Source organism: Triticum aestivum, chromosome 1B (assembly GCF_018294505.1).
Source record: "Triticum aestivum cultivar Chinese Spring chromosome 1B, IWGSC CS RefSeq v2.1, whole genome shotgun sequence".
In the NCBI taxonomy this organism is placed as follows: Eukaryota; Viridiplantae; Streptophyta; class Magnoliopsida; order Poales; family Poaceae; genus Triticum; species Triticum aestivum.
The window spans coordinates 83,921,734-83,940,695 of NC_057795.1; positions in this window are offsets into that span (position 1 = coordinate 83,921,734).

An 18,962-nucleotide genomic window follows, 5' to 3' on the forward strand; every position below is an offset into this window, starting at 1 on the left:
CGTGGAAGCTCTGAGGGCGGAACTTGCCCATGCCAAGGAAGAAGCTCGGGTTAGCAGTGCAGCTGCCCTAGAGGCGGCCGAAGAATTGAGAGCAAAACAGGCTGCTCATCGCTGAAGCGAGGAAAAGATAGCCGAAATGGCTATGGAGTTGAAAAATGCCGCTGACCGGTATGAACTCCTTGAAAAGGAGAATAAGGCTAGTTCGGCCAACCTGAACAAGGCACTTAATGCCACCAAGGAGATGCGGACTGAGGTCAGGGGTGTGCGGAAGGAGCTTCAACAGGCCGGTAAAATCGTGGCTGGTGGCTCCTACTTACTGCGGACGGAGTTTTTGGATCCGAAGTATGCTCCCCTAGATGGACACTGGAGTCCTGCAGACGCGTATGTGGACTTGGCGAAGAGTACAGCTGATGCAGCCAAGTTTTTCGAGGATCAAGGTGATAAAGAAGTGGAGAAGTTTTTCTGGTCGTAATTCAATGCTCCCGCGCGCCCGTTGCCGTTAAGTGAGAAGATGGCTGCTGTAGCGGAGCTTCATAGGCTGTCTGGGCTTGCAATGCGGTCTGTAATAGACCATCTTTGGCCAAAGGGGCCCAAGCCGGACAGTTACTTTGGTTCGGTGCAACAATTCCTTGGGGTCGTGCCTCAGATGGATCCCATGAGGAGGTCGGCGTGCATAGAGGGTGCACGAATGGCACTTGCCCGCATTAAAGCCTATTGGACAGATATGGAGGCCACCATTGTAGCGACCCAGAATTTGGCGGGAGGCCAGTATCCAGCCGAGCACTACTTGGAGCAGGTGACAGAAGGTGCCCTCTTAATAGGGGCGCCGTGCTCGAAGTCGAGTGACAAATCGAATCATTGTAAAAACAATGTTATTTTGATTATGAGGCTATATTTATACTTTGTGCCCGAAAGTATTATTTGTGCCTCCTGTGCGGCCGTTTTTATGTCTATGTGTAATTCTGAAAGTTAGCAGTCGTTGGCTTCAGCCCCCACGCATACAATGCGGGGGTTTTTGCCAAAAATTTCCATAATCACACTTGTTCCAACGTCTTGGTCCATTAAGGAGGTGATCGAACGTCGAACTAGGCAACCGGACTATATAGTTGTACCACTTTCACTTAGCCATAGGAGTTTGACAGTGGGGCTACTATGTAGCCCCTAGTACTTTTACGTGCATCCGAATACGAGTGCGTATGTACATGGCCGGGAAACGGCCCCTCGTTAATGCGGAGGAATCCTAAAGATTCCAGTAAGTCTTCGAGTGGTTGAACAGTCTCGCGCTGTATCATGACAGTCATTTTTCGGATTTCTCTACTGAGGTGCTCATCCGGAATAACCTGGGCACAATCGCAGTAGTTCTCCTTTGGCCGCTGCTACCTCTTGAGCACTGCGTTGGATTTCCCCGAAGAGGAGAGGATACTGCAGTAAAGTAGCGTAAGTATTTCCCTCAGTTTTTGAGAACCAAGTAATCAATCCAGTAGGAGGTCACGCACAAGTCCCTTGTACCTACACAAAATGATAGCTACTCCCAACCAACGGATTAGGGGTTGGCAATCCCTTCACGGTCACCTACAATAGTCAGATCTGATAGAGATGATAAATATTATTTTTGGTATTTTTGATATAGAGATGCAAAGTAAAAAGTAAAAGGCAAAGTAAAAATAAAGCAAGTAAATAAAGTAATGGAGATTGAGATGATGAGAATAGACCCGGGGACCATAGGTTTCACTAGTGGCTTCTCTCAAGAGCATAAGTATTCTACGGTGGGTGAACAAATTACTGTTGAGCAATTGATAGAAAAGCGAATAATTATGAGATTATCTAGGTATGATCATGTATATAGGCATCACGTCCAAGACAAGTAGATCAAAACGATTCTGCATCTACTACTATTACTCCACTCATCAACCGCTATCCAGCATGCATCTAGAGTATAAAGTAAAATAGAGTAACGCCTTAAGAAAGATGACATGACGTAGAGGGATAAATTCATGCAATATGATAAGAACCCCATCTTGTTATCCTCGATGGCAACAATACCATACGTGCCTTGCAACCCTTTCTGTCACTGGGTAAGGACACCACAAGATTGAACCCAAAGCTAAACACTTCTCCCATTGCAAGAACTACCAATCTAGTTGGCCAAACAAAATGGATAATTCGAAGAGACTTGCAAAGATAACTCAATCATACATAAAATAATTCCGAGAAGAATCAAATATTGTTCATAGATAAGCTGGATCATAAACCCACAATTCATCTGTCTCAACAAACACACCGCAAAAAGAAGATTACATCGAATTGATAACCAGAAGAGAGGGGGAGAACATTGTATTGAGGTCCAAAAAGAGAGAAGAAGCCATCTAGCTAATAACTATGGACCCGAAGGTCTTAAGTAAACTACTCACACTACATCGGAGAGGCTATGGTGTTGATGTAGAAGCCCTCCATGGTAGATGCCCTCTGCGGCAGAGCTCTGGAACAGGCCCCAAGATGGGATCTCGCGGATACATAAGGTTGCTTCGGTGGAATTAGGTTTTTGGCTCTATTTTTGATTTGGCGGGGGTACGTAGGTATATATAGGAGGAAGGGGTACGTCGGTGGAGCAACAGGGGGCCCACGAGGTAGGGGGCGTGCCCAGGAGGGTGGCCCTCCACCCTCGTGACCGCCTATGGCACTTCTTCGAGTAGGGTCCAAGTCTCCTGGATCATGTTCGGTGAGGAAATCATGTTCCCGAAGGTTTTATTCGATTTGGACTGCATTTGATATTCTGTTTCTCCGAAATACTGAAATAGGCAAAAAATTGCAATTCTGGGTTGGGCCTCCGGTTAATAGGTTAGTCCCAATAATAATATAAAAGTGGAAAATAAAGACCAATATGGTCCAAAACAGTAGACAAAGTAGCATGGAGTAATCAAATATTATAGATACGTTGGAGACGTATCAAGCATCCCCAAGCTTAATTCCTGCTCGTCCTCGAGTAGGTAAATGATAAAAAAGAATTTTTGATGCGGAGTGGTACTTTGGCATAATTTCAATGTAAATCTTCTTAATTGTGACATGAATATTCAGATCCGAAAGATTCAAGACAAAAGTTCATATTAACATAAAAGTAATAATACTTCAAGCATACAAATTAAAGCAATCATGTCTTCTCAAAATAGCATGGTTAAAGAAAGTTATCTCTACAAAATCATATAGTCTGGCTATGCTCTATATTCATCACACAAAGAATTTAATCATGCACAACCCCGATGACGAGCCAAGAAATTGTTTCATACTTTACAAATCTCAAACTTTTTCAACTTTCACGCAATACATGAGCGTGAGCCATGGACATAGCACTATAGGTAGAATAGAATGGTGGTTGTGGAGAAAAAAAGAGAAGATAGTCTCACATCAACTAGGCATATCAACAGGCTATGGAGATGCCCATTGATAGATATCAATGTGAGTGAGTAGGGATTGCCATGCAACGGATGCACTAGAGCTAAAAGTATATGAAAGCTCAACTAAAGAACTAAGTGGGTGTGCATCCAACTTGCTCGCTCACGAAGACCTAGGGCACTTTTGAGGAAGCCCATCATTGGAATATACAAGCCAAGTTCTATAATGAAAAATTCCCACTAGTATATGGAAGTGATAACATATGAGACTCTCTATCATGAAGATCATGGTGCTATTTTAAAGCACAAGTGTGGAAAAAGGATAGTAGCATTGTCCCTTCTCTCTTTTTCTCTCACATATATATATATATATATATGTATATATTTCTTTTCTTTTGGTGGGCTTCTTTGGCCTCTTTTTTTCTTTTTTTTATTTGGGCTTCTTTGGCCTCTTTTTTTTTATTTGGGCTTCTTTGGCCTCTTTTATTTTTCATAAAGTCCGGAGTCTCTTCCCGACTTATGGGGGAATCATAGTCTCCATCATCCTTTTCTCACTGGTACAATGCTCTAATAATGATGATCATCACACTTTTATTTTTCTTACAACTCAACGATTACAACTCGATACTTAGAACAAGATATGACTGTATATGAATGCCTCCGCCGGTGTACCGGGATATGCAATGAATCAAGAGCGACATGTATGAAGATTATGAACGGTGGCTTTTCCACAAACACAATGTCAAATACATGTTCATGCAAAAAGCAATATGACAAAAGTAATGTGTGTCATATGAACGGAACGGTCGAAAGTTGCATGCAATATATCTCGGAATGGCTATGGAAATGCCATGATAGGTAGGTACGGTGGTTGTTTTGAGGAAGGTATATGGTGGGTGTATGATACCAGCGAAAAGTGCGCGGTATTAGAGAGGCTAGCAATGGCGGAAGGGTGAGAGTGCGTATAATCCATGGACTCAACATCAATCAAAAGAACTCATGCACTTGTTGCAAAAATTTAGAAGTCATCAAAAACCAAAGCATTAAACGCGTACTCCTAGGGGGATAGATAGGTAGGAAAAGACTATCGCTCATCCCCGACTGCCACTCAGAAGGAAGACAATCAATAAATAAAATTGTGCTCTGACTTCATCACAAAGCGGTTCACCATACGTGCATGCTACGGGAATCACAAAGTTCAACACAAGCATTCTTTAAATTCATGATCACCCCAACTAGCATTGCTTTGATATTATCACCTCCATATCTCAAAACAGTTATCAAGCATCAAACTTATCTTAGTATTCAATGCACTCAAAAGAAAGTTTCACATATCTTGAATACCAAGTATATTAACATTAAGCAAATTACCACTGTATTAATAGCTCACAAAATAATCTAAGTGAAGCATGAGAGATCAATAGTTTCTTTAAGACAAATCCACCACCGTGCTCTTAAAAGATCTAAGTGAAGCACTAGAGCAAAAATTATCACTCTCAAAAGATATAAGTAAAGCACTATGAGCAAAACAATCAAGCTAAAAAGATATAAGTGAAGCACAATGAGCAAAACTATCAAGCTCAAAAGATATAAGTGAAGCACATAGAGTATTTTTAGCAAATTACAAATCATGTACAACTCTCTCAAAAGATGTGTACAGCAAGGATGATTGTGGAAAACTAACAAGAAAAGATGCAAATAATACTAGACGCTCCAAGCAAAACACATGACATGTAGTGAATAAAAATATAGCTCCAAGTAAATTACCGATGGAAGTAGACGAAAGAGGGGATGCCTTCCGGGGCATCCCCAAGCTTTGACTTTTTGGTGTCCTTGCATTACCTTGGGTGTGCCATGGGCATCCCCAAGCTTAGGCTCTTTCCACTCTTTGTTCCATAATCCATCAACAGATTTCACCCAAAACTTGAAAACTTCACAACACAAAACTCAATAGAAATCTCGTGAGCTCCGTTAGTGAAAGAAAACAAAAGACTACTTCAAGTTACTGTAATGAACTCATTCTTTATTTGTATTGGTGTTAAACCTACTGTATTACAACTTCCTTATGGTTTATAAACTAATTTATTAGCCGTAGATGCATTGAAATAAGCAAACAACACACGAAAAACAGAATCTGTCAAAAACAGAACAGTCTGTAAAAATCTGTAACTAACGCAAACTTCTGGAACTCTAAAAATTCTAACAAAATAGGACGTACTGTACAATTTTTTTATTGATCATCAGCAACAAGAATCAGTGCAAAAGCACGTTCCTGTGATTTATTGAATTTTTTCTCGTGAGCACAAAGTTTCTGTTTTTCAGCAGAATCAAATCAACTATCATCATAGCTTATCCTATAGGTTCTACTTAGCACAAATACTAATTAAAACATAAAACCACATCTAAACATAAAGTAGAAACAAAATTTAACACTAAACAGGAACAAAAGCAAAAAACACAAAATAAAATTGGGTTGCCTCCCAACAAGCGCTATCGTTTAACGCCCCTAGCTTGGCATAAAAGCGAAGATAGATCTAAGTTTTGCCATCTTTCGTAGGCAATTCCTAAATGAGGCATCTAGATCCTTTAGAATTTTCTTTTTTTCTACTAATTATCAAATTTTCAGGCAAAAGATCGAAATATTCATTCATAGCAAAAGGTTCCTTAATGATGGTAAAAAGATTGGGATGAACACTTATAGATTTAAGATCCGCAGTTTCCTTACTAGATAATTCACCCTTATTCTTAGGAACATAAATGAGCTTAGTATTTTTAGTAGAAGAACTTGGAGTGTTTTGTACGGAAGAAAAAGCGGTTCCCAAGTTGCTAATGATACCCTCAAGTTTATCGATTCTTGTGGAATCTAGATTTATTTTCTCATTAACTATGGGTTCTTTTTCTTTAATATTTTTCAAAGTCATTCCTACCTTAGATCCATATTGGGTAATTTGATTGTGGATCTTTTTATCAAGATTTTCAATTGATTCAATGGTAGCAACTTTATTTTCAATAATTTCAAGTCTTTTCATAACATGCTCCAAAGTTAACGTAGTCCCATTAATCAAAAGAGGTGGTGTGCCAAATAAATCTATTAAAGCATTATAAGAATCAAAAGTATGGCTACCCAAGAAATTCCCTCCGGTAATGGTATCAAGGATATATCTATACCAAGGATTAGCACCTACGTAAAAATTACGAAGAAGAACTGAAGTAGATTGTTTCCTGGTAGATCTGTTTTGAGCATTGCAAATTCTATACCAAGCGTCTTTCAGATTTTCTCCCTCCCTTTGCTTAAAATTTAGAACTTCATTCTCGGTAGATAACGGAGAAGATAAAGAATTAAACATGATGACAAGCGAGCAAGCTTAGCACACGAGCAAACAAAGAGGCAAACGAAGAAAAAGGCAAAAGAGAAAGAGAGGAGGAGATTGGGAAAGAGAGGGCGAATAAAACGACAAGCGTGAAGTGGGGGAGAGGAAAACGAGAGGCAAATAATGTAATGTGGGAGATAGGGATTGTGATAGGTACTTGGTATAGTTGACTTTTGCGCAAACTCCCCGGGAACAGCGCCAAAAATTCTTCTTGCTACCTCTTGAGCACTGCGTTGGATTTCCTCGAAGAGGAGAGGATGATGCAGTACACTAGCGTAAGTATTTCCATTAGTTTTTGAGAACCAAGGTATCAATGCAGTAGGAGGTCACGCACAAGTCCCTTGTACCTACACAAAACGATAGCTACTCGCAACCAACGCGATTAGGGGTTGTCAATCCCTTCACGGTCACTTACAAGGGTGAGATCTGATAGAGATGATAAATAATATTTTTGGTATTTTTGATATAGAGATGCAAAGTAAAAAGTAAAAGGCAAAGTAAAAATAAAGCAAGTAAATAAAGTAATGGAGATTGATATGATGAGAATAGACCCGGGGGCCATAGGTTTCACTAGTGGCTTCTCTCAAGAGCATAAGTATTCTACGGTGGGTGAACAAATTACTGTTGAGCAATTGATAGAAAAGCGAATAATTATGAGATTATCTAGGTATGATCATGGATATAGGCATCACGTCCAAGACAAGTAGATCAAAACGATTCTGCATCTACTAATATTACTCCACTCATCGATCGCTATCCAACATGCATCTAGAGTATTAAGTAAAACAGAGTAACGCCTTAAGCAAGATGACATGATGTAGAGGGATAAATTCATGCAATAGGATAAGAACCCCATCTTGTTATCCTCGATGGCAACAATACAATACGTGCCTTGCAACCCTTTCTGTCACTGGGTAAGGACACCGCAAGATTGAACCCAAAGCTAAACACTTCTCCCATTGCAAGAACTACCAATCTAGTTGGCCAAACCAAACGGATAATTCGAAGAGACTTGCAAAGATAACTCAATCATCCATAAAAGAATTCAGAGAAGAATCAAATATTGTTCATAGATAAGCTGGATCATAAACCCACAATTCATCGGTCTCAACAAACACACCGCAAAAAGAAGATTACATCGAATAGATCTCCACTAGAGAGGGGGAGCTCATTGTATTGAGATCCAAAAAGAGAGAAGAAGCCATCTAGCTAATAACTATGGACCAGAAGGTCTGAAGTAAACTACTCACACTTCATCGAAGAGGCTATGGTGTTGATGTAGAAGCCCTCCGTGGTAGATGCCCTCTCCGGCAGAGCTCCGGAACAAGCCCAAGGATGGGATCTCGCGGATACATAAGGTTGCGGCGGTGGAATTAGGTTTTTGGCTCTGATTTTGATCTGACGGGGGTACGTAGGTATATATAGGAGGAAGGAGTACGTCGGTGGAGCAACAGGGGGCCCACGAGGTAGGGGGCACGCCCAGGGGGGGCGCCCACCACCCTCGTGACCGCCTCTGGCACTTCTTGGAGTAGGGTCCAAGTCTCCTGGATCACGTTCGGTGAGGAAATCACGTTCCCGAAGGTTTTATTCCGTTTGGACTCCGTTTGATATTCTGTTTCTCCAAAATACTGAAATAGGCAAAAAACAACAATTCTGGGCTGGGCCTCCGGTTAATAGGTTAGTCCCAATAATAATATAAAAGTGGAAAATAAAGCCCAATATGGTCCAAAACAGTAGACAAAGTAGCACGGGGTAATAAAAATTATAGATACATTGGAGACGTATCAACTGCCTTAGCTGATAAGAACGGAACGTAAGGCGACAAAACCAGCAGTCGGGCAAACCCAACATTTGACCAAAGACATGATTCGGAGCTGATGCATATAAGGCCAAACTCGTGACGCTGAACACTCCCGAAGGTATTCGGACTTTATAACAGAAAATGGGCTGAAGAATGCCCATTCATTATAAACCCTGTATTTCCAGGTACGTGCATTAGTCTGTCGTGGCGAAATGCCAATAACGGTAGTATCGTCTATTGGTATGGAACCCATGGGATGTTTTAACAACAAGAGGCAATAGAAAAGGTTTACACAGGGGCTTAATCTAAAGAGAAACCTTTTGAGCGGGGCCCTGCTGCACGTCTGCGCCTTTGTCTCCATTGTGCCATATCCTGGAAGGGTATCGCGTGAATATTGTCTGTAAAAAAGAAAACTCGTGTAGGAGAGTACAACATAAGTATGCGATGGATAGTAAAAGTGTAAGATGTTGGCCTGCCAATAAGGTTGAGCCAAGTGTGGGGCTATATTAAATATTTATAGCCCCTGGTGTCCTCTATGGGATTACATATATGGTGCCCTGGTTTAGTTTTATTCGGGCTGCCGGACTCGTCTAACCGTGTCTGTGGTCTTAATGACCAGTCATAATTTCTAATATTGGAGGCCGCTTATAGTCCGGCCGCTGGGGCCGTCTAGTGTTCCTCTGCGCGTGAAGAGCGCTTTGTGTTTCCTTTAACAGTGATAATGCCATGTGGACCGGGCATCATGAGTGTAAGGTAGGCATAGTGCGATAATGCGTTGAAGCGGGCGAAAGCCATTCTTCCAAGCAATGCATGATAGCCGCTTTGGAAGGGTGCGATGGTGAAGAGTAGTTCTTCGCTTCTGGAGTTGCCTGGGGAGCTGAATGTTACCTCTAGTACGACGGAGCCCCTGTCGTAGGCTTCAACGCCTGGTATCACCCCTTCAAAGGTGGTGTTTCTTTGGCTAATTCTGGATGGGTCTATCCCCATCCTGCGGACAGTGTCCTGATATATTAAATTGAGACTACTGCCGTCGTCCATGAGGACGTGGGTAAGATGGTATTCGTCGATTATTGGGTCAAGCACCAAGGCCTCTGATCCTCCGCGGCGAATACTAGTAAGGCAGTCTGTGTGATCAGAAGTGATCGGACAAGACAACCAGTGGTTAGGTATGGGTACGATGGCCTCTATAGCGTCCCTGAGCGCGCGTTCGTGCCTTCTCGTGGATGTGTGAGTCACATGGATCATGTTTACTGTTTTAACCTCTGGTGGGAATTTTTTTCTGTCCCCCAGTGTTCAGCTGGCGAGGATCATCCTCATTTTCACTTGGTGTTTCACTTCCCTTGTATTCGGCATTTAATTTGCCGGCCTGCTTGAAGACCCAGCACTCTCTGTGCGTGTGGTTCGCAGGTTTGTCGGGTATGCCATGAATTTGGCACAGTCTGTCCAGAACTCCGTTCAAACCGGACGGTCCCTCTTTACTGCCTTTAAATGGCTTCATTTGCTGATTGGGTCGAGAGCCCCTGAACCTGGCGTTGATTGTTGTGTTGTCCGGGCTCTCTTCCTTGTTTTGACGTTTGTTTTTATTACACCGTGGCTTCCCGTTGCCGTCCCTTATTTTGGATGTGCTTGGGTCGCTGGTGCCTTTACGGGCCAACCAACTATCTTCACCCATGCAAAAGAGGGTCATAAGGCTTGTTAAGGCTGCCATTGTCCTTGGCTTTTCTTGGCCGAGGTGTCTGGCGAGCCACTCGTCGCGAATGCTGTGTTTGAATGCCGCTAAAGCTTCGGCATCCGGACAATCGACAATTTGATTCTTCTTAGTGAGGAATCTGTTCCAAAGCTTGCAGGCGGACTCTCCGGGCTATTGGATTATGTGACTTAAATCATTCGCATCCGGAGGCCGGACATAAGTCCCTTGAAAATTGGCCCTAAAAGCATCCTCGAGTTCCTCCCAACTCCCAATTGAATTTTCAGGGAAGCTCTTCAACCAGTGTCGAGTTGGTCCCTTCAGCTTGAGGGGAAGGTATTTTATGGCGTGGAGGTCATCCCCACGAGCCATGCGATTATGCAGGATAAAATCCTCGATCCAGACCCCTGGGGTATATCATTCCGTCGTATGCCTCTATGTTCACAAGTTTAAAACCCTGTGCAAATTCATGGTCCGGTACTTCTTCGGTGAAGCACAGGGGGTGAGCAGCCCCTCTGTATCTAGACATGCTGTGGCATGTCGTCGGCTGTTGTTGTGTCCGGTGTTTATTCCGAAATGGTATTTGGTTGGTATGATCATTTTGGTGACCATAGTCCCTTGCCGGGGTGTGTTCTTTAGATCCGTAGATGGGCCTGGCCGCGCTGGCTTTCTTATCCAGGTGCTCACGTAAATCATGCACGGCGTCGGTAGCAGCTCTGTTGCGGTTATGAAGTGGTACGTATGGCCTCCTGGTCGTGTTATTCTTTGGTGGAACGACCTCGTCATCGAATTCTGGCAGTAGCTTGCGTTTTGGATAGCTCTTTGTATGGCGATCATCGCCGTATCTTTCTTTAGTGTCTAGCACTTTATTCCATCTGCAATTGAGTGTTTCCTGTGCGGCCTTTGGCATTGCTTCTGCTTCTTTAGACTTCTCGCTGTGGCCATAAGCCTTCGGTGGAGGTTATCTCGTTCCACGCGTGTTTCCGGGATGACGAACGAGTCGTCATCTGAACTTTGTTCTTGTCCTGGGGTAGTGTGATGAACTCGTCCCTCGGGATCATTGTGATCGGGCGTCCGCTCCGAACTATGCGGCATGACCTAGCTCGTCTTGCTCCATCGCTGGGTCCGTATGGTCATTGTTGCCTTTGGAGTTGACTGGGGTGTCGATCTTTCTGGTGCTCTTGTTGCTATTTTTACTGTTGCTGGACTTTGAGCAGCGTCTGCACCGTCGTTTTGGCTTTTGCCCGGGGGTTTTATCTTCCGGATTGACGCTGTCCTCCTCCTTGGGCATGTCCACCATGTATATATCCTGTGACAAGGTAGTAGTCCAGCGCCCCAGAGATTCTGAATCTTCTCCTGCATCGTCGTCCATACCGTCGATGCCTTCGGAGTAGAAGTCAAGCACGTCGGTTAAATCATCAATCATGGCAATGAAGTGGGTGGTGGGTGGGCAACGAATTCCTTCGTCGCCTACTTCCCACTCGAGTCAGACATAGTTCAGCCAAGAGCCTCCTGACAAAGAGAGAGATTTTAATGAGTTCAGCATGTCGCCAAAGGGTGAGTGCTGGAAGATATCCACGGTGGTAAACTCCATTACCGGAGCCCAACAAGGCTCGGCGGGCTCGGGAGCACGCGGACTGGAACTACAACCGGATACGAGTTCGGGGGTCCGGAGTCACAGGCTTCCTTAGAAGTGAGGACTATGTTCAGCTCTACCGCCGATGAGTGTGCGGCCTGCGAGGCGGGGTCCATCCACCCGTCCTTGCGCCATGCGGACTGCTCCAGATTAAGGTCCGGGACTACTGTAGGGGTAAGATCCTGAGCATTGTCACACAGCAGGTCTCGGCCGTGCTCTTCGTGACTGTCCGGCACTCCTGGCACATGCCCGATTCCGTCGAAGATCAAGTCTCCACGGATATCGGTCGTGTAGTTCAGGTTTCCGAACCTGACCTGGTGGCCAGGGGCATAGCTGTCGGTCTGCTCCAGATGGCCAAGTGAATTGGCCCGCAGCGCGAAGCCGCTGAACACGAAGATTTGTCCGGGGAGAAAAGTCTCCCCCTGGACCGTGTTACCGACGATTGGAGGCGCCATCAAGCCTTGCAGCGACGACACAGAGGAACTCTCAAAGAAAGCACCAATGTCGGTGTCAAAATCGGCGGATCTCGGGTAGGGGGTCCCGATTTGTGCGTCTTAGGCTGATGGTAACAAGAAGCAAGGGACGCAATGTTTACCCAGGTTCAGGCCCTCTCGATGGAGGTAAAACCCTACTTCCTGCTTGATTAATATTGATGATACGAGGTAGACCCTACTTCCTACCACGAGATCAGATAGGCTAAACCCTAGAAGCTAGCCTATGATGATTATGATTGTAGTTGTGATCGGCCTTCTAAGGACCAACCTCTCCGGTTTATATAGACATCATAGAGGGCTAGGGTTTACACAGAGTTGGTTACAAGGAAGGAAATACAATATCCAGATCTCCAAGCTTGTCTTCCACGCAAAGGAGAGTCCCATCCGGACACGAGACGGAGTCTTGAGTCTTGTATCTTCACGCTCCAATAGTCCGGACGATGTATATAGTCCGGCTGTCTGGATACCCCCTAATCCAGGACTCCCTCAATGACCGAGACATATCTCTGGTCAATAACCAATAGCGAAACCTGAATCCTCATATTGGCTCCCATATATTCTACAAAGATCTTTATCAATCAAACCGCATAACAACATACGTTGTTCCCTTTGTCATCGGTATGTTACTTGCCCGAGATTCGATCGTCGATATCACCATACCTAGTTCAATATCGTCACTGGCAAGTCTCTTTACTTGTTTCTTAATGCATCATCCCGCAACTAACTCATTAATCACATTGCTTGCAAGGCTTATAGTGATGTGCATTACCGAGAGGGCCCAGAGATACCTCTCCGATACACGGAGTGACAAATCCTAATCTCGATCTATGCCAACCCAATGAACACCTTCGGAGACACCTGTAGAGCATTTTTATAATCACTCAGTTACGTTGTGACATTTTATAGCACACAAGGTGTTCCTCCGTTATTCGGGAGTTGCATAATCTCATAGTCTGAGGAACATGTATAAGTCATGAAGAAAGTAGTAGCAACGAAACAGTAACGATCATAATGCTAAGGTAACGATTGTGTCTTGTCCATCACACCATTCTCCTAATGATGTGATCCAGTTCATCAAATAACAACACATGTCTATGCTTCGGAAACATAACCATCTTTGATTAATGAGCTAGTCAAGTAGAGGCATACTAAGGACACTATGTTTTGTCTATGTATTCACACATGTACTAAGTTTCCGGTTAATACAATTCTAGTATGAATAATAAACATTTATCATGATATAAGGAAATAAATAATAACTTTATTAGTGACTCTAGTGCATATTTCCTTCAATATCCCACTTGCACTAGAGTCAATAATCTAGTTCACATCGCCATGTGATTTAACACCAAACGTTCACATCTGTATGTGATTAACACCCATAGTTCACATCACCCTGTGGCCAACACCCAAAGGGTTTACTAGAATCAATAATCTAGTTCACATCGCTATGTGATTAACACCCAAAGAGTACTAAGGTGTGATCATGTTTTGATCATGAGAGAAGTTTAGTCAATGGGACTGTCACAATCAGAGCCGTATGTATTTGGCCAATATTCTATGTCTACAATGCTCTGCATGGAGCTACTCTAGCTAATTGATCCCACTTTCAATATGTATCCAGATTGAGACTTAGAGTCATGTGGATCGGTGTAAAAGCTTGCATCGGGAATGCGTCGAGCGACGCGGTGTCGGAGTCGACCAGCATCGGGTCGGTGGATCCTATGGACTCCAGGTCCGCGACAGGCTCGCCGGCGACGTGGAGTTGGTCGAGGAGGCCCACGAGGAGGCTCTCGGGGCCACTCGTGCCTGCGTCGAGCGCAGGCTCATCGGAGAGGCGAACCTCGCCGACAAGATCGGCGAGGCAGCTGGCTGCACAGGCGATCTCAGCGCCGTACAGCGCGCCGGCACAGACGCCGTCCGGCATGCCGGGCTCGCCGGGGAGGAACAGGGTTCCCGTCCAGAGCAGATCTCCGGACGATGGTGCACCTCGCCCCATGGTGGGCGCCAAATGTCGGGGGTTGGATACGACATATGCCAAAGGATGGCTTATCATGGTGGGAGCAAGTAGAACGTTGCCGGTGCCTGGAAGCGGGATGAGGCGAAGACATGCACGCCGGCGGAACTTACCCAGCTTCAGGGCTCTCCTAGGAGATAACACCCCTACTGCTGCTCTGCGGGGTCTCTCCTCCCTGGGTTATCTGGTCTATCTCTGTCTAGGTCCGAACCCTTTGCATGGGTGCTCCTGGAGTTGTTTCGGGAGGCAGGAGAGGGCAAGGCTAGCTCTCTCCTCCCTGGGTTATCTGGTCTATCTCTGTCTAGGTCTGAACCCTTTGCATGGGTGCCCCGGGGGGTTTATATAGGCCTACCCCCCGGGGGTACAATAGTAATCCAGCTGGGCGCGGGTCCCAGCCGTCTGTCTCTCAGGCCGCCGTCCTTCCCGCTGGCTTCTGGGGCCCGCCGACTGGCGGGTCCCGCGGACAGGCTTGATACTGTAGCGGCACTCCTGATGATGCAGGCTCGGTCATCGGGTCATGGCAACAGTGCCGCCGTCTATCGGGCGATCACTGTCGCCATTCCCCATCTTATCTGGTTAATGGCTCATGGGGCCCTGGGGAGGAGTCGGCCGGCTCCAGGGAAGCCGACTCCCACAGGTCCGTCTTCGGGTTGCCCAGGCCGCCTTCGGCCCACCCACTGACAGGCGGCCCCGCCGCCCTCGGGTCGTACAGGCCGGCGTCGTGGGCACAGTGTACTGCGCACTGTGGCTGAGGTCAGGGCAGGCATAGCAACAGTGACGCACCTCGCCGGAGATCTTCCAGCGATACGGTTCACTATAGCCATGCCGGCCCTTCGTAAGCAGGGGGAAACGGCCATGCCGTGACCGTACCCCGCATCGTACTTCGGGATGAGGGAGGAGTCTTGGGCCGACTCTCCATAGTCGGCCTCTCTGGAGGTCGCCAGCTTGGAGTCGGCTTATCTGGGAGTCGCCGTCTGGGACTCGGCATGTTTTGGAGTCGCTCCGGGGACTCGGCCTGAGGGGCGCGGCCTGCCCCGATGTCTTGAAATGTCCTGGGGCTCGGGTTAGCCTACGCGTGGCCCATTACTCTGACAGTATGTATTCATTGAAAAATCTTATCAAGCATCTTGATCTATCTCTATAGATCTTGATGCCCAATATAAAGCAATTTCACCGAGGTCTTTCTTTGAAAAACTTCTTTCAAACTCTTCCTTATGCTTTCTAGAAAATCCTACATTTCAGATCAACAATATGTCATTTACATATACTTATCAGAAAGGCTGTAGTGATCCCACTCACTTTCATGTAAATACAGGCTTCATCGCAAGTCTGTATAAAACTATACGCTTTGATCAACTCATCGAAGCGTATATCCCAACTCCGAGATGCTTGCACCAGTCCATAAATAGATCGCTGGAGCTTGCACACTTTGTTAGCCCCCATTGGATCATCAAAACCATCTGGTTGCATCATATACAACTCTTCATCCAGAAATCCATTCAGGAATGCAGTTTTGACATCCATTTGCCAGATTTCATAAAATATGGCAACTACTAACATGAATCGGACAGATTTAAGCATCGCTACAGTTGAGAAAATCTCATTGTAGTCAACACGTTGAACTTGTCAAAAACCTTTTTGCGACAAGTCGAGCTTTGTAGACAGTAACACTACTATCAGTGTCCGTCTTCCTCTTGAATATCCATTTATTTAATATGGCTTGCCGATCATTGGCAAGTCCACCAAAGTCCACACTTCGTTCTCATACATGGATCCCATCTCAGATTTCATGGCCTCAAGCCATTTCACGGAATCTGGGCTCATTATCGCTTCCTCATAGTTCGTAGGTTCATCATGGTCTAGTAACATGACTTCTAGAATAGGATTACCGTACCACTCTGGTGCGGACCGTACTCTAGAAGACCTACGAGATTCTGCAGTAACTTGATCTAAAGTTTCACGATCATCGTCATTAGCTTCCTCACTAATTGGTGTAGGAATCACATGAACTGATTTCTGTGATGAACTACTTTCCACTTTGGGAGAAGGTACAATTACCTCATCAAGCTCTACTTTCCTCCCACTCACTTCTTTTGAGAGAAACTCCTTCTCTAGGAAGGATCCATTCTTAGGAACGAATATCTTGCCTTTGCATCGTGTGATAGAAGGTGGACCCAACAGTTTCCTTTGGGTATTCTATGAACACGCACTTCTCTGATTTGGGTTCGAGCTTATCAGGTTGAAGCTTTTTCACATAATTATCGCAACCCCAAACTTTAAGAAAAGACAACTTTGGTTTCTTGCCAAACCATAGTTCATAAGGCGTCGTCTCAACGGATTTTGATGGTGCCCTACTTAACGTGAATGCAGCTGTCTCTAATGCATAACCCCAAAACGATAGTTGTAAATCGGTAAGAGGCATCATAGATCGCACCATATCCAATAAAGTGCGGTTACGACGTTCGCACACACCATTACCCTGTGGTGTTCCAGGTGGTGTGAGCTATAAAACTATTCCACATTGTTTCAACTGAAGGCCAAACTCGTAACTCAAATATTCTCCTCCATGATCAGATCATAGAAACTTTACTTTCTTGCTATGATGAATCTCTACTTCACTCTGAAATTCTTTGAACTTTTCAAATGTTTCAGACATGTGTTTCATTAAGTAGATATACCCATATCTCCTCAAATCATCTGTGAATGATACCCGCCACGAGCATCAATACTCATTGGACCGCATACATCGGTATGTATTATTTCCAATAAGTCACTATCTCGTTCCATTGTTCTGGAGAACGGTTTTTTAGTCATCTTGCCCATAAGGCACGGTTCGCAAGTATCAACTGATTCATAATCAAGTGATTCCAGAAGTCCATCTTTATGGATTTTCTTCATGCGCTTTACACCGATATGACCCAAACGAGAGTGCCACAAATAAGTTGCACTATCATTATCAACTTTGCATCTTTTGGCATCAAATTATGTGTATCATTATGATCGAGATTCAATAAACCATCAACATTGGGTGTAAGACCATAGAAGGTTTTATTCATGTAAACAAAATAACAATTATCCTCTGTCTTAAATGAATAACCGTATTGCAATAAACATGATCTAATCATATTCATGCTCAACGTAAACACCAAATAACATTTATTTTGGTTCAACAGTAATCCTGAAAGTATAGGGTGTGTGCGATGATGATCATATCAATCTTGGAACTACTTCCAACACACGTCGTCACTTCACCCTCATATAGTCTTTGTTTATTCTGTAACTCCTGTTTTGAGTTACTAACCTTAGCAACCGAACAAGTATCAAATACCCAGGGGGTACTATGAACACTAGTAAGGTACACATCAATAAATTGTATTTCAAATATACCTTTGTTCACTTCGCCATCCTTCTTATCCACCAAATATTCAGGGAATTTCCGCTTCCAGTGACCATTTCCTTTGTAGTAGAAGCACTAAGTTTCAGGCTTTGGTCCAGCTTTGGGCTTCTTCATGGGAGTGACAACTTGCTTGCCATTCTTCTTGAAGTTCCCTTTCTTTCCCTTTGCCCTTTTCTTGAAACTAGTGGTCTAGTTTAATCATCAACACTTGATGCTCTTTCTTGATTTCTACCTTCAGCACTTACAGCATCACGAAGAGCTCGGGAATTGTTTTTGTCATCCCTTGCATACTATAGTTCATCATGAAGTTCCAGTAACTTGGAGAGAATTCTGTCAATCACTATCTTATCTGGAAGATTAACTCCACTTGATGCAAGTGATTGTAGTACCCAGACATTCTGAGCACATGCTCACTAGTTGAGAAATTCTCCTCCATCTTTTAGGCAAAGTATTTGTCAGAGGTCTCATACCTCTTGACTCGGGCATGAGTCTGAAATACCAATTTCAGCTTTTGGAACATCTAATATGCTCCGTGACATTTAAAAAAACGTTTTTGAAGTCCCTGTTCTAAGCGGTAAAGCATGGTGTACTAAACTATCAAGTAGTCATCATATTGAGCTAGCCAAACGTTCATAACATCTACATCTGCTCCTGCAATAGGTCTGTCACCTAGTGGTGCATCAACGACATAATTCTTCTGTGCAGCAATGAGGATACACCTTAGATCACAGACCCAATCCGTATCATTGCTACTATCATCTTTCAACTTAGTTTTCTCTAGGAACATATCAAAAATAAAGGGAAGCTACAACGTGAGCTATTGATCTACAACATAATTTGCAAAAAACTATCAGGACTAAGTTCATGCTAAATTGAAGTTCAGTTAATCATATTACTTAAGAACTCCCACTTAGGTAGACATCTCTCTAATCATGTAAATGATCACGTGATCCAAATCAACTAAACCATGTCTGATCATCACTTGAGATGGAGTAGTTTTGAATGGTGAACATCACTATGTTGATCATATCTACTTATATGATTCACGCCCGACCTTTCGGTCTCTAGTGTTCTGAGGCCATATCTGCATATGCTATGCTCGTCAAGTTTAACCCGAGTATTCTGCGTGTGCAAAACTAGCTTACACCCGTTGTATGTGAACGTAGAGCC